Here is a 10,655-nt window from a genome sequence, read left to right on the forward strand (position 1 = left end):
GGACGGCAGGCAACAGGACCGAAAGGATGCTGGTGGTAAACGCCCCTTTCATCCTAAGGTTCTGGGATTCAATGACCGGATCACATTCATTTGTTTTCATTAAGGTGTAAATGACTGATACGTTATACAACAATCGTTAGATTTTACCCAGGGACTATGAACAAGGCCTCTTTCAGCCACATTCTCCAGACAGCACTTCCAGAAGTGAACACAAGGAGTTGCACCGCTGTGGGAGATTTCTCCCCCAGCTCCCCGCCGTGTACTGTAGTAACCCAGCCTCCTTCTGGGAGGAGGTGGCTTGAGAGGGTCAGCCAGCCTGGAACCCTGGCTCAGGGACCCCTCCCTCACATGGCTGCTCCCCCTGGGGCCCCACGGGCACCTCTGGCCAAGTGGTACAGGAAAGTTGACCCCTCTCCCTGTCACCGGGATAACCAGGCGAGGGAGTGGACTGGGAAGAAAACCTCTTCTCCTCCCAGGACAACTCCAAAGGCCAATATTTAGCCCCTGGTTAGGTCCCAAGTCCCAGTTTCCAATTCAGCAAGTTGGCCCCTGAGCATAAGGGCAGTGACATCCAGGTGCCAAGAGGTTAGGGAATCAACCACATATTTTCTAAGGGCTTTCCAGATGGACTCTAGGCAGGAAGATGAACCAGCGGTCAGGTGACTACGTGTTGTTGCCGGCAGAGGAAGGCGAGGGTGGGCAGTGCGGTGGAACTCAGAGCAGGGGGTACCCCGCCTGAGGGGTCGGGGGAGGAGACAAGGGAAGAACCATCTTGGGAAGGTTGATGCTTGGTGACAAGTTTGAGTTAGGCAGGTGATGAAGACTAGAAGGGCTTCCAGGCAGAGGAGCTGCTTATGCAAGCCCAGGCAAACAGCCCTGCCTTTGACAGAAGCAACCCTGCGGAGAGGTGGAGCCTGAGAGGTAAGTGAGCCACTTTAGGGACATTCAGGAAAGGAAGGCATGCCCAGGGGTACACACAGCATCTGAAGTCAACAGCGCCAGGGACTTGCCTGGTGCCCCAGTGGTTATGACTTCATGCTTCCAATGCAGGGGGCATGGGTTCAATCCCTGATTCGGGAACTAGGATCCCATGCCTCGTGGTGTGGTTCCCCCCACCCTGCCCCCCCTCGCCCCGCCCTAGATTAAGTCAACAGCACAGACAGAAAACCAAATGCTGTCCAGAGCATCCCATCTAGTCCCTGTGACCTGGGGGAGCAAGCAGGCCAGAGGGCGTGGAGCAGGGCTAGGCTGCCTGGGGCGGTGGGGGCAGAGGTCCCTTCACACTCCATTAAACATGAATCGCTCGTCGGGTCCTTGCCACGCCCGGCCCCTTCTAAAGGTCACTGATCCAGAGTGGCTGGCACTGTGATCTGTAGCCGCAGCCAAGTGGGATGTCTCTGGTCAGGGGTCATCTTGGTGTGATGTTTACAGAGTCGGTTCCTCTGTGTGTGTGTGTGTGTGTGTGAGGGGGTCACAGCCCAAGACGGCCATAGGAGGAGGAGAAACGCTGTCAGAAGATTCCAGGGTGGCCAGGATGCTCCTTGCTCTACCAAGCCTCCCAGAGCCCTGGCAGTGGGGCGAGGGGATTAAGGAGACACCCCCTCCCCCAACCTTACAGCAGAAATAGCCTTCCTGAGTCCCAGCCACTCCCAGCCTGGCCCTGTGGGCCTCACAGGCAGGGCTTCCTCGTTGCTGGTCTGGTCTGGTGTGGATAATGCAGGTCCGGTTACATCATTTCATCTTTCCCGAGAAGGGGCATTCCGGCAGTGATGGCCACAGCACACAGGATCAGGGAAGGGGCAGCGGTGTCAAATGCTGATACTGAATAAGCCAGTTGCATCCACTGGGCAAATCACTCAGCTTCTTGGAACCTGTAGTTTATAGAGGCAACATCTCCACCTTGCAGGGTTAGGGATTGAATGAGACGATGTGTATAACGCTGAGGCGCAGGCCCAGTGGAGTCCTTCCAGCCACGATCTGGCACCTCACAGAGGACTATTCTCCAGCCACCTTGGGCCAGGTGGTCAGAAAGTCTCCAGCGGCTGGCAGAAGAAGCCTGGCTGCGCCTTAGGGTCCCCAGGCTTGGCCGGCTTCCCGCGTGCCCTGCCGCTCATGGCCTGCAGAGGGCAGCAACGGGACACGCAGCCGCATTCAGGCCTCTTCCCCCATCAGGCAATGTTCTCCTTGCCGTCTGGGATAGAAAGTTCTCCAATTGCATCAGTGAATGCAGCTTGGGTCGATTTGTTTTTAAATGGGTGACGTTTGAGATTCCTTTGTGAAAGCCCTTCACATCTGGCATCCAAAGAAAATCATCAGTCTAGACTCTCAGGCTGATAGCAGCTTGTATGACATTTGGGCCTGTTTTCCAGTAAAAGTGCCTGCCTGCTCCCAGCCCCAGCCACCCCCCTGCGCTCCCGCCTTCTCTTCTTGTGACCTTTTATCTCAGCGGGAGCCCTGACTAGAAAGAGGGTTCTGGAAATGTGGTGTGTTTCTCATTAAGTTTCTGCATAAAAAAAAAGACAAAAAAAAAAGAAAAATTCACGTGATGCAAAGCTCTCTTTTCCCCATTCTCTCTTTACCCCTATGTATCTCCAGTAACTCCTGCTGCTTAGGTTTTATTTAATTTGAGATAACTGAAGATGGAAATTTTGTTGATACCAAGAGTTAAAAAAAAGTCTGTCTCTCGGGTCTTGGTGACATGCTTGGGTCCCTTTTCCTCACTCAGCCTGGAGGTGGTCACAGGATTCCAAACAGAATTAATCCTCTCGAGGGCCCGACAATCCCCATGGCCTTTTTTCCAAACCTGAACATTTCTTTCTTGAAAACCTGAGACTTTGACCTGGGAGACTATATGGGTTGAGCAGGCCCTGGGTTCTGAGGGGCTCTTAAGGAGCCCCTGGTGGCTCAGATGGTAAAGACTCCGCCTGCAATGTGGGAGACCTGGGTTCGATCCCTGGGTTGGGAAGATGCCCTGGAGGAGGGTAAGGTAACCCACTCCAGTGTTCTTGCTTGGAGAATCCCCATGGACAGAGGAGCCTGGTGGGCTGCAGTCCACGGAGTCGCAAGGAGTCAGGCACGACTGAGTGACGAAGCTCAGCACAGCTCACGGGAGCCTCTGGGGCTGGAGGGATCTCCCTGCTCTCAGAAGGTCACTGCGGTGAGCCAGGTCCCCTCTTCCCTGCATATGCTGAGAGGCCTCCATCTGAGCCCAGTGGTCTGTGGCAGCAGAATTGAGACAGAGGGGGACAGAGAGAGAGAGGGGAGGCCACAGGTCCTGACGACTCCAGGTTCCCTTTATCTTCTCCTGGGACCGGTGGGCCTACATTTTCCCTGGAGGCAGCCTCTGTGAAAGCTGAAGCCACGGGTCAGAGTATGTGAGCTGGCGTGTCTCAGAATAGGCTCACAGTGTGGGACTCCCCTGGTGGCCCAGTGGTTAGGACTCCATGCTTCCACTGCCAGGGGCCAGGGTTTGATCCCTGATCAGGGAGCTAAGATCCCACATGCCTTGGGGGGAGGCCAAAAAAAATTAAAAAATTAAAAGGCTCAAAATAGGCTTCGTTCCTAAAGCAGAGGCCTGTGAGAGCAGGGATTGGGTCACCCCCGTGCAGGTAAGCAGTCCAGACATGGAGGTGTGAACCCGGGGTCTCTCCTCAGCTGGTCTCGGCACTCTGAGCCCCTGGGACGCCTCCTCCCTCAGCCCCTCACCTTGACCTCGGCAATGGGAGGGACCGGCCTTCCATCTTCCCTTGAAGAGCAACAGGGGCCCAGAACTCATGGGTCAGCATCATCCTCTGCCTTAGGGTTGCCCCTTCGCTGTGCCCCCTCAGAGGCGGACCCCAGAGGGGCAGGCTGACGGTCATCTCCACGCCTGGCTCTTGGCTGACTTCTCCCCTTGCCTTCTCCTCCTGGGGCAACATGGCACCCTCTGCTGTCGGCAGTCAGAGAAGCCTTCAGGATCCAGCTCTACTCGTATGGGATTCGCCTCTGAACCACGGGGCAGAAACAAGAAGTGGGCTATCCACTTCTAGTCTGACTGCCACCAGCTCCCCAGGGAACCTCAGGCAAGTCCCCTCCACCCTCTGAGCTAGTCCTCGTCCTTGCCACCCGGGGTCGGATCTGATGTTTGCTAAACTCCCAGGTCCAAGAGCCTGTGGCAGGGGTTAGGGCACGACTGCCCACAGTGGCCTGTTTTTCTCAGGAAGGCTTAATGGGCCCACAGCCAAGCCCATCATTTCCATACCGTCTGGGCTGCTTTTGCAAGGCAACAGCAGAACTGAGTCGTTGTGACAGAGGCCGCGTGGCCCTCTAAGCCTAAGATATTTACTATCTGGCTCTTTACAGAAAAAATTCTCCAGCTTCCGTGGCTTCAATTTTATTTTATTTTCCCCAGAGTGAGGCAGAGTTGTTCCCAAAGGCACAGTCCTTTTGTTTTGCGGTGATGGGTCATTTGAATGAGGCAGAAGAAGCTCTTCTGGGATCCTGGCCAGAAAGCAGGTGAAGGAATCAGTATTAGTCAGGCCAGGCAGCTGTAACAAATACTCACAGGCTAGGCGCTTCAACCACAGATATTTATCTTCTCACAGTTCTGGAGGCTGGAAGGCCAAAGTCAAGATGCTCACAAATTCAGTTTCTGAGGCCTGTCCTGTTGGCTTTGAGGCCACTATCTCGCTCGGTCCTCACACGCCCCTTCCTCGGAGTGTGGGCATGGAGGGGAGGGGAGGGGGTCTGGTGTCTCTTACAAGTTCACTAATCCTCTTGGATCTAGGCTGTAGTCATGACCTCCTTTAACCTTAACTACCTGCTTATAGGCTGCATCTCCAAACCACAGTCACTTTGGGGTTGGGACTTAGACATATGAATTCTGGGGAGACACAGTTCAGTCTATAACAATTCTAACCCTTTGCTCAGGAGACTTTCTAATTATGCCTCCCTGACAGATGGGGAACCCACAGCTGTGGAGGGTCAGATGCTTGCTCTGGGTCTTTGGTTGGATTTTCCAGAAGCAGACCTTGAGATGAAGACTTAGGTGCTGGTGATGTGCTGAAGACGGGCTTGCTGGGGGACAGGTCAGGGAGTCTGCAGGGGCAGGATGAGAGCTCAGGCGTGGACCCGCAGCAGGTGGCTTCACCCTGCAGGGAGCGCTGGGCTGAGGGTTCCCTCCTGGGGTCTGGGACGCTGGCACCCGTCAGTCACTGGCTCAAGGCTGCCTTGGGGGACGTCACCTCCCAGGCATTTCCAGTTTCTACAGGTGCAGGCAAAGCAGCTCTAGTCGCTGAAGGCGGTCCTTGATGGGAGGTGCAGGCATCATAAATAGGGGATCGTGCAGCAGCTGAGAAAGGCATTGGAGGGGGCCTGGGCAGGGCGTCGCCTGTGTGGAGAAGTCTGAGACGACAACAGAATGTTTACCCAAGCGTGCAAGGCTCAGTCTAGGAGGAAGGATCTATGCCTTTGGATTCTCACGTTCCCGGCCCTGGCACACAGTAGGTGCCCAGTTAGGCCTCAGGGCTGCGTGCAGAAGAGCTGGAGTGATGGGTGACGGGCTGGGTCAGGCGTGGAGGGTCACGGCTGTCCTCACGGCTAGGGCCCCTGCCCTGAGCCTGACAGTCCAGAAAAGCTTAGGGATTGACCGGTCACCAAAACAAAGGACTATTGTGAATGTGGGTCTCAAAGACTTTCTTCACAACACAAGGGAGGGGCCTAGTGGTTAAGGTACCAGGCTTCCACTGCAGAGGGCGTGGGTTCAATTCCTGGTCAAGGAACTGAGATCTTGCATGCTGCGTGATGCAGCCGAAACACACGCGCGTGTGAGTGCACACACACAGCACATAGGAGTAGTCTTTTCCCAGGGGTGGTCTGAGGGGAGGGGCATGGAAGCTTTGGGGCAGGGTGGGTGAGAACAGGCTAATCGCAGGTAACTTGAGTAGGATTTTGTTTCCAACTTTTTTTTAAAATCCATTTCAGAACAAATAGAATGGTGGCTGATTTCACATGTTTTTTGGTCAGTTTTGTCACACAGCCTAATTTTTTTTTCCTTGGGTAGTATTGAACTGAAAAACTGTTAGAAATAATGAGAGTTCAGTAAGGAAGCCAGTCACAAAATAAATGTACAAAAATCAATAGCTTTCCTATTTCCCACAATAACTACTCAGAAAAAAATAATGGAAAAGAAAGATCTCGCTCACAGCAGAAACAAAAAATATTTATCACTTTGAAGCAAACTTGTAGGAGAAGACACACATCCTGAACCTTCGTCTCTCTGTCCCAGCCACCCCACCGTGGTGGGAAAGACAATTGTTATATAACTATGAGCTCAGATTCCTGGCCCCCACCTCTCAGAGCATAGCGGGTCAGCGTTTCCTTGGCTCTCTTGGTGGGAGGTTTTTGTCTCTCAGAGGCATTTTGAAGATATAAGCTCATGACAGCTGCTCTGGGCAGCTGCCAAAGGGCGGCTGGCCTGCTGGTTGCCCGTTGTGGTCACCGTGTGTGGTCACCGAAGCCCAGGGCCTGGCCTGGACCAGGGGGCCACTGGAGTGGTGCTGCTTCCTGGAGGGTGGTTGACTTAGACAGGAAGAGGGCTGACCGCTGCTCCCACTCAGGGAGGTCTCAGCGATCAAGCTGGCTGTGCCACCATAGGTGCGGGGCACAAAAGTCATCATTGGAAAGAGTTCTTCCTGGAACCAGACTGGTGTCTTGTCTGGGATGGAGTGAGGTCAAGGAGAAATCCCAGGAACACCCTAAGCCAATTTTTCACTTGGGTGGAAGTGTTACACACACTGTTGTTGTTGCTTAGTCGGTAAGCTGTGTCTGACTCTTTGCTACCCCATGGACATTAGCCCGCCAGGCTCCTCCGTCCGTGGGATTTTCCAGGCAAGAGTACTGGAATGTGTTGTCAATTTCCTCCTCCAGGGGATCCTCCCAACCCAGGGATCGAACCCTTGTCTCCTGCATCGGCAGGCAGATTCTTTACTGCTGAGCCTCCAGGGAAGCCCGTTACATACATTAGTCAGGATGATTTTCCTTTGTAAGGGGCAGAAAGCCTAGCTTAACCTGCTTTTCCTTGCCATATGCCAAAAATGATCTGAAATAAAACAAGAGGATTCTGCCCATATCCCCTTGGTGCAGGACAGACGTCTTGACTGTCTTGACCACCAGCCCCTAAAGCTGCTCAAGGAGCCTGCTTTGCCCATTCTTGTGGTGGGCCAGCAGTGAAGGGTACCACGCCCCTCCAAGGAGCAGCCTGACGCAGCAACAGGAAGAGGGGTGGGTCAGCACCTCAGCTCTCTTGCCCCTCGAGCAGGATGGCTCTGAAGTGTGTACTCCGCAAGGTCCCCCACAGTGCCTGGATGGGCCTGAGCTCAAGCTGGCCTTTAGCAGTTACCTGCTCAGTAATGTATCTTCTTTTCCTTGTCTGACTTCCCCAGTCTCCTAGTGATGTGTTCTGGGATGACTGTGAAATAAACTCTTTGCATATGCATCCTTTTAGAAGGCGCCTCAACTGAAGGAGAGAGATTGATTCAGCCTCGTATAACTGGAGCCCAGGCGTAGATTTGGCTTCAGGAAGGGTAGGATCCAGAGGCTCATTAGAACTTGCTCTCTCTCCTCCCTTTACTTGGTTCTGCTTGCTTCCCAGGCAGAATTTCTCAACATGCTGGTTCCCAGCAGGCTTATATTCTCCCAACTAAACCACCCTAGCAGAAAGAAGAAACTGCTAGCAAATCTTATCTTTATTTACTTATTTATTTAATTTGGCTGCACTGGGTCTCAGATGTAGCAGGTGGGATCTTTGATCTTCACTGTGGCATGTGGGCTCTTTAGTTGGGACATGTGAGATCTAGTTCCCCAACCAGGGATGGAACCCAGGCTCCCTGCATTCCGAGTGGGGACCACCAGGCAAGTCCCCCAGGCAAATCTCAGAACTGAGGACCACTGGTCTGGCTTGCAGTCTCTGAGGCAGCACTGAGGCCAGATGGATGGAATGGCCTGATTGCCCGGTCCCTGAGTCAGCTGCCTGTGGTTCTCTGGAGGAGAAGGTCTTCTTCACCCACTCCTCCTCTCCTTCTCCCACCCGCAGCACCTCATACACTGGGGGATCAGAAGCAGGGACCAGGGACTGGTGTTTTGGAAGTAAACGACGGCAGACACTTTCCTGTGTCAATCTGCTGATGTCTGTTTGTAGAAGGGAGAAGCCTTGAATGTACCTGTCCCTCTAGAGCAGACTTGCTAATTACCATCAGACAGTATTGGTGACCCATTTTTCAGAGAATCTGTGGGTAAGCCAGGCCACCATTTTCCTCAAAGTCATGAGAGAGAAAGAAAAGAACATTGCATCTGAAATGCTGCATCTGCTTTTCATACTCATGATTCCTGTGGATGAAACCAGTCTTTGATGGGAAAATAGAAGGTGAAAAGAGGGCTCATATCTGGAGATTAACTACTGTGTGTTAGGCAACATCTTAGCCCTGTGTGGTTGGGATTCATTTAACATGAACCCCACCTGCTCCTCTTACGGATGGACAGACTCAGAGATAAGGAGATGTTAAGTCAGGTGCCGAGAAATCAAGATAGAAATTCTGAGCCTGGACTGTTTTCACCCCTCAGCCATGGTATTGTCACTATTTTAGATGCTTTCTCTCAGAGAATGGGCTTCCCAGGTGGTGCTAGTGGTGAAGAACCTACCTGCCAATGCAGGAGGTGTAAGAGACGGGTTTGATCCCTGGGTTGGGAAGATCCCCTGGGGGAGGGCACAGCAACCCACTCCAGGATTCTTGCCTGGAGAATCCCGTAGACAGAAGAGTCTGGTGGACTACAGTCCATGCGTGGGGTTGCAAAGAACCAGACTTGACTGAAGCAACTTAGTATGTATGCACCCTTGGAGAATGGTGTCGGAAAAGGGATGTGTGCTCTTCTGGTTCTGTAGTTAAGATAGCCCATCTTGCCTCGAGTCCAAGTACCTTGATATTGGAAAGGAGAAACTTAAAGCAAGTGGGGCACAGTTATATATACATCGTGTAAGAATTACAAGCAAACCATCAGTGCTCATGAAATGACAAAGAGCTTAATAGCAAAGAATTCGTTGTGTGTTCAGACCAGGCTGGTGAAGCCGATCTGTGTAGTTCACAGGACAGGCAGGAAGAACCAGGCAGCTTGTCTCCCAAGAGCAAGGACTCTGCCTGCGCGTATTATAACTTTGTGTCCAGCACCCAGCCTGACACACAGTAGGTGCTCAGCACACTCCTGGTGAGTGAATGAACAAATGGGTGCATGTTGGTGGCTTTTTTTAAAAAAACAAAACAAAAAAATATTACTTTCCAAATGTCTTTCCATGCCGACAAAGAAATCATTTCTACTGGCTGCATAATAGCTCCTAACAGGTCCATTTAACACTTGATTGAACTGACAGTTCAATAGTGTTTGACATATTTAACTATTGAATTCCCTGTTTTTGAACAGTTGGATAGTTTATATCTTTGTTTTCATTTATTTGTTCAGTCATGTCCATCATCTTTGTGACCCCATGGACTATAGCCCGCCAGGCTCCCCTGTCCATGAGATCTTCCCAGGCAAGAATACTGGAGTGGGTTGCCATTTCCTTCTCCAGGGGATCTTCCCAACCCAGGGATTGATCACATGTCCCCCTTATTATCAGGCTGATTCTTTACCACTGAGTCACCAGGGAAGCCCAGTTTGTATCTTGGGAGGATATTAAACAATACTATGAGTGAACATCCTTGCACTTAAATTTTTGCAATTTTTCAGATAATTTCCCTAAGATATATGCAAAAAAGAATTACTTGGCTAAGGAGCATGCATGTTTAAAGGATTCTCCATCCCCCCCTTTATTTTTGGATACACATAGCCAAATAGATATCCACATACAATAAGAAAAAATGTAATTTACTTTAAAAACAAAACAGATTTGCCCTTGATACAGTCTTAGGCTAGACATAGCACACATTAACACTCCAAAGCTAATTAGTTCATTTTTATGGATTCTTGTTTAAGAGAAGTGAGGCCCTGGATGAGGTTGGAAAATCCTCTGCTTGCTGTTTATTCCCACCATCGGGTCCTGTGAATCTCTGTTGACTCCCTGGAGGGGATGAGCGCCTTGCCTTTGGGCTGATGCCGTGTCTTATGAAGCTCACATCTTCCTTTGCTTCTTCTCCATACCCCATCACCTCATTAGTGCTTTGCACAGGATCCAGATTCCAAAAATACTTGTGGAATTAAGCATTGGCAAGAGGGTGGGAAATCTAGACTTGCACACACTGTTGGTAGGGGTATTAATTGGTACAGCTACTTTGGAGGCAGTTTGGCAGCATCTGTTATCATGTAAAGTGTGCATACCCTGTGATTCAGCAGTCACAGTTCTCCACATCTTCTCAAGAGAAACTGTTGCACGTGTGCAGACGTTCACTGCAGCACCAATCTTGAGTGCAAAACCGAAAGTAGCTCAAATGTCCATCAATCGGGGAATGTGACTGAAAACATTTTTGTCCTGTGCAGTAGTTCAAGAGAGTGAAACAGACCAGATGCCTGTGCAATAGTTCAAGGGAATGAAACAGACCAGCATCTGAAAAGTGGATCCTGTGAACCAAATCCAGGCCAGCAGACACTTTCTATTCACGTTGCACAGTATTTTTGCTCCATATAATCTG

Source organism: Odocoileus virginianus, chromosome 26 (genome assembly GCF_023699985.2).
Source record: "Odocoileus virginianus isolate 20LAN1187 ecotype Illinois chromosome 26, Ovbor_1.2, whole genome shotgun sequence".
Classification (NCBI taxonomy): Eukaryota; Metazoa; Chordata; class Mammalia; order Artiodactyla; family Cervidae; genus Odocoileus; species Odocoileus virginianus.